This window comes from Diceros bicornis, chromosome 1 (assembly GCF_020826845.1).
Source record: "Diceros bicornis minor isolate mBicDic1 chromosome 1, mDicBic1.mat.cur, whole genome shotgun sequence".
Taxonomy (NCBI): Eukaryota; Metazoa; Chordata; class Mammalia; order Perissodactyla; family Rhinocerotidae; genus Diceros; species Diceros bicornis.
The window spans coordinates 25,480,406-25,486,737 of NC_080740.1; positions in this window are offsets into that span (position 1 = coordinate 25,480,406).

A 6,332-nucleotide genomic window follows, 5' to 3' on the forward strand; every position below is an offset into this window, starting at 1 on the left:
ACTCTCGGGTGCACTGAAGTATGGCTTTGAAATGGCAGGTGACATTCTGCTGCTTATTGTGTTTTCATACAATGCAGCCCTTGATCATGTTGTCGCTTCACATGGAGAGACTCAGATGGAGAGTAAGTTGACTTTTGCTGTCTTCTCAGAAATGCACAAAGAAGCTCTCTTTGGCAGAGTCAGATCTTGAATTTTCTAACTCAATTGAGCAATATTTCACCTGGCTGCAAAGCTACCATATGCTACATGCTCCCAATTGCCTTTAAACTTGCTAAATGCATTTATAGACTGAAAACCAGCAGTAGGAAAAATGTGGTAGATGAAATGAAGTCTTTTTCACATTGCCCCTTTTATTATTGTGTTATAAAAACCCAGGCTCAAAATAGATGGCGGTAGATTTATCTTTTAATGAAAATCGCCAGGAGGTTTGAAGTCAAATATTCTTATCTTTTCCTTGTGTCTCCAGTGCAGGCCACGTTTGCAGTGCTGACCTAGCTGTACGGTCCTAGCAGGAGCTACAATGGTATTGTGGACTGACTTCCTTCAGAAGGGACTTTTAAAAGAGACAATGAAGCCAGCATGCCTCCTTTTAGGTTCCATTGTCCAAGGTTGTGTATGTCAGCTTTTCTGGAGAGCAAAGGGCAAAAAGTCAGGGGCATTGTGTGCAGCAGAAAGGAGCAAATTCTCGGGACATTGTTAGGAAGCCGGCCTCAGCTGATCAAGAGGCTGGCTGCAGCTCTTACAGGCTTCAGTGCTAACCTGGACCGCAGTCTGGAGGTTGGGCACGTTTATACCACTGAGTCCTTTCATCCCTTCCCGCTGCCAGGGCACTGCACAGAGCAGCTGTGGAGTGACAGCCCAGCTCCTTGCCACACAGCAGTGCAAATGCCTCTCTACTGTCACTGCAGCCTCGTGACACCCGAAATGGGCTCTCAGAAACCTGTTTAGTATGAGGGTGATTTTACCTCGTTTCTTGTCTTAGTTTTTCATCTTACATGAACCAGTGGGGAAATAATTTTATACTTCTCTTTGTCTTTAGTGCCTTCTCGGATGAATTTCAAAGTTCATAACAAAGAAGAGGTTGGGTGTTGGTGCTATGGGGGATGAAAGCAGAGGTAAGAAGAGAAAGTAGGCAAGGGAATGGTATTTAGAGGAAGATTGTTGTCAGTCAGCAGTTCAACAAATATCTGTAAAAAGATCACACTGGGGAAATACAGTAATGAGAATTTAATGTCAAAATGATTGTAATTTTATGCCTAAATACACTCAAGATGACAAAGAATTCTCTTAATCTTAATTAGGAATAGGTGGGGGCATTGTAATTTTTTTCCACAAACTGCATAGCTCCTGGAACCAATTGCCTTCCAAGAACAATAGAGAATAGAAAAACACCATTGCTTCATATGTTCTGGAGAACATAAATAGCATCCCACTGATTTCTTAATTCCCTGAACTGGAGCAGCATCTCGATCTAGCTGGTAGTAATTAAAACACCATATATCTATCTAACTGAATGGAAGGTTTTACATTTTATGTTTATTACTGTACAATCACCTTACTATGGATGAATTCCATGTGCAAATGGGAAAGCAAACCTGAAGAACTGATTTGGGTAACCTCTATTAACCCTGAATGAAAGTCTCAATGAAATTCTGTGCTGCTTAACGTTTTAAGGATTTCTGTGAATTGGTGAAACAAACATACCTTCTATGTAGATAGGTTTGTCTGGGACTTACCTATTGTAGTAAAATCTACCCCTTACCCTACGCCTTCCTTCCTTTTTTAATAATTCATAGAACCACTTAGCATGTAGCCAGGGATGGTTGAAGAAGCTTGATTAAATTTAACCTCCTCCACTCACCTGAAACTAGCAGATCCTCCTTAAAACCTACTGGAACCCCCCTGAGACTAAGCGTTGTTAAAGAGGCTCATCAAAAAAAAAAATGAAAAATAAATTTTTCTTTGCTCCTCTTGCTTTATTTTTTCCTATTCTAAGACATACTCCAACTTAAATTCAATTGTGCCATGAAAATTATGTTCCTAACTGGATCTGTTTGAAAAAGTTTACTTTATCCATTTAGTTAAAAATATATAAAGATCTTTTAACAGTGAAAACTTAAAACCTAGAATAATAAAATTAAAGCTAGAAAAGAAAAAGCCAAAACCATCAGTGTGGGCACAGGTGTTTATGCACGTATAAGTTGGTGTGAAATGCAGCATACTGTCCCCCAATCTGAGAAGCATACCTATGCTCTATCCTGTAGGAGAATTCTTAGTAGACAAAGTTAGAAGACTCCTATGTCTTAGATAAACTTAGAGGAGAATATCTGACATTATAGATGAAGAAAAATTAGGCACTGCTAAAGAAAACAACCTTATTTTGTCTTATTTGTATAGTGAAATTCTGTAACTGAGATCAGAAAGTCTATACTTACTGTTTGTTGTTGTTTTGTTTTATAGGGGACTCGTGATAAGCCAAACTGACTAGTGGTACCATGAGGTTGTCGAGAATGTTTGACACAGAAGAGGCGTTTAATAACACTTTATTAAAAGAGTGAACAAGTAAATGAATGATACCTTGAATTTAATTTATGATTATGGCACGATAAATTTATGAAAACATGAAGGGTGGGCTCAACATTTTTAAATTTACAGTTTTAGATACTTTTTTAAAATCAGTATTCAATGTTACACTGAATTCCGATATACAAAATTATGAGTTTTAGTGATAAATAATGGGTTTGTTGAATGAGACATAGAATATTTTCCCATTTTAATCTCCCTATCAGCCAAGTTAGAGACCTGAATACCACAGTAACTCTGAATCTTCAAATATTTTTGAAATATTCTTTTCCTCAAAAACCATTTTTTCAAGCACCTACTATGTGCCAGACACTGTTTTAAATGCTGAGAAGAGAGCAATGAATAATAGAACCAAGACTTTCTGCCTTCTCAAAGCTAACATTCTAGTAAAGGGAAGTAGACAACAAGTAAGAAGAAGTAACATAGATAGCAGATAGTGATGAGTGTTGGGGAAACAAATAAAGCCGGAAAGGGAGATGGGTGTAAATTTGATATGATGTAGTTAGGAAAGGCCCACTGAGAATGTGACATTTGGACAAAGAACAAAAGGTGAAGTGAGCCATGGAGATAAGCAGGGGTGGAGGGAAAACTAGGGAGAGCGTAGAGGAGAGTGAAGCCTCTGAAGCAGAAGCATGAAGGATACGTCAGAAGAGCAGCAAGGAGGCCGGTGTGGCCAGAAATGAGTGAGGAGGGGAACAGGAGTATGTGAGGGTTTAGTGTTGCAGATCATGGAGGGCCACCGTTAGGTCTGATTTTTTGTCTAAGTGAGATGGGAAGGCAGGTGCTTCTACCCTAAAATTTCCATTACTTGGATACGTGAATTTTATCTGAGCATCAGGATTCATTTGTCAGTTACTCTTTTGGAGCATGAGTTCAAGACAAGGTTAATCCCTATGACTTCAGCTTTCTGAATCAGGAAGGAGGGTTTTATTGTATTTTGTCACATAACTGCCCATATTGCCAAACCCATAGGAGTATAAACATTTGATACGGGGCCCTGGAATTAAAGCAATGTAGATGAGGTCTAAATTGGACCAAGAAGACCTACATGTATTTCTCATACGGACAGTCATCTTGAAAATCCCAAGACAGGCTCCTTGGTGCAGTGGGATGATCACAAGGATGGGAGTCAATATCCATGTGTCCAGGCCTTCTTCCCAGAGCCAGAATCAGGCTGGACTCCTCTTGTCTGACTCTTCAGGAAAACCTGGAGACCAAGGGGAAGGAGCACTTGCTTGGCGGTGACAACTCAGAAGAAGGAGAGCAGCACTTCTTGCCCACTGAGCCCTGGAGGTCTAGACTTGAGAACAAGGTGCTGTCAGGGACCCTGTGTCCTGGCACAGCTACAAGGTCAACATGGACGAGCAGTTTTCTGCCTCAAAAGGACTCCACAGCACCTCTTCTTCAGATGAAATGATATGCCTTCTGGATCATTTGCGGGTGGTTTCTAATTTTTTTAAATTCATAATTGCAAATAAAGGAGTTCAGATTTAAACACACAGTGAAACGCTTTCTATCCCTTCAGACAGAAAGGACAGAGTGTTTCTGGCCTGAGTGTTGTGGCCAATGCTAGGTTACTCAATAGGAAGACAACCAGCCTGAAGGGGACACAATTTTTTTAATTTGATAATTGATTTCAAAATATAAACCCATCTTGAAGACTTATTTTACTTTATTACAATTATTTTGCAACATCGTAGTGTTTCTATTTTTGATTATATATGGAAGGACACTATAAATTTTTAGAGGTCAGTTCTCTAAAGTATTTATTTCTTGCCTAGCTGGAGCTAACTTTATTCATCTCTAAAGCTGCAAAGATTTTTCTTTGTGGGTGACATTCTGATGTTAATGTATAATGCTTATCAACAAGATATTTTGAGATGTTGCTGATCAAATTTTGGTTTGCTGCAATTTGTGGTATAAGAACAAGCTAATGCTGCCTAAAGGAAATAGATAACTTCTCTTGAGAATACAAATGTGACAGAAAGGATGTGGTCAACACTAATGTATCGTTAATAATTAACTCATTTTCACATTACTTGTATACTTACTATTTATTAAATGTCAAACACTACAGTGAGAAGATAATTTCAAACTTCAAGCATTTTCATCACTAACTACCATCTTTTTGTAGAATTAAATACATCCTCAACTGTAAGACTCTCTATTATTTTAGGTGAAATTAAAACAAAACAAATCTTCCAATTATAAATTAAACATTACCAACGCTAAATAGCACTCTGACTTTAGAGGTGTTAGAATATTAAAATATGTGTGCCTTGAAATCAATGAAAAACAGTAATTAAATAATTCACCAAACTAAAAGTATCATGGACCTACTATGTCCTGGGTACTGTGAGAGGCACTCTAGTCATGACAAATGGGGCTGAGACAACATAATCTCTGTCCCCAAACTGTTAACAGTTTTGCAAAGTAGATAGAAAATTAAATAAGTGATAATACAGTTGGACAGTACTTTTGATATGTACATTGATGTTTGAGCTGAGACCCAAATGCTAAATAAATGCTAGCCAGATAACATGTCATGGGAATGGGGTATTAGGAAGGATGTTCTCGCTAAAAGGAATAGACCAGAGGAGATAAAAAGAGGACAGTGCTGATCAAGTTGAGTATGGCTAGAACATACTGTTTGGCTTATAAAGTTTAAGTGTCAAGAAATGCAATTAAAGAAACAAAAGGAGACAAATTCCTGAAGAGTTCATAAGCAAAGAGTGACGGAAAACTACATTTAGATCTATGATAGCTATCATTTAATGCAGTGAGCGTCCTAGGCACCCTGACCGCATCTTCTCCTTGAGATGCCCTGTTTCCTTTGGAGTGAATGGAATTAAATGTCTGTGATAAGGAAAGTGTTTACCTGGAGGATTAATCTGTAATTAACAGAACTCTTTGACCTGAGACATACAGGTGTGCATACAGAGCACATCTTGACACATGCAGAGAAACTTTGGCTTTTCATCTGGAAAGCTGGAGGCAGGATGTTGTCTGAAAATTATTCTTTCATCTGAGTATTCCGACAGGATTTTAAAATTTACACTCATACACTAGAAGACTAAATAGTAGTGAAAATGAATCAAATAGAGCTACGTGCATCAACATCAATATAGCCCACAAATATCATGCTAAGAGAAAAATCTAGTGGTAAAATGATACATAAAGTATGATTCCACTTATACTGAGCTTAAACTGTGCATAATAAACTATATATCATTTAATCATATAAACATGTGGTAAAGTTATAATGGAAAATCAAGCGTTCTGTATTCTATTTTTTTATGAGTATATTTTAATATTTATGTTAAGGTTTCTATAATTTATTTGTTATGAGAAACTAGTGCCTTTGCAACATTTCTAATATCTAGTATCCTCGGTGCATAGTATGTCACAAATTCTTCTCATCATTAGAATTATTTTCTATCAATGATCACCTCTTAGCATATCTAAGTGTCAGACTCTATGAGGGTATTATAACTCCCCCCAGTTAACAGATAATTTGAAAATCAGAGATTTCATAGCAAATAAGTAAGGGAGCCAGCACTAGACCAGACCTTTTTGTCTGTAGCCCTGGGCTCCTTCCTGCATAGACAGAACCTGATTATTGACAGTGAAAGTCAATCTATCAAAGAAAGAATGTCTTGAGCTGTGCTGTCCAAGTCAATAGTCATTAGCTCTGTGTTGCTGCTGAACACTTTAAAAGTGGTTCAGGAAAATCTAGGAATTCAATATTC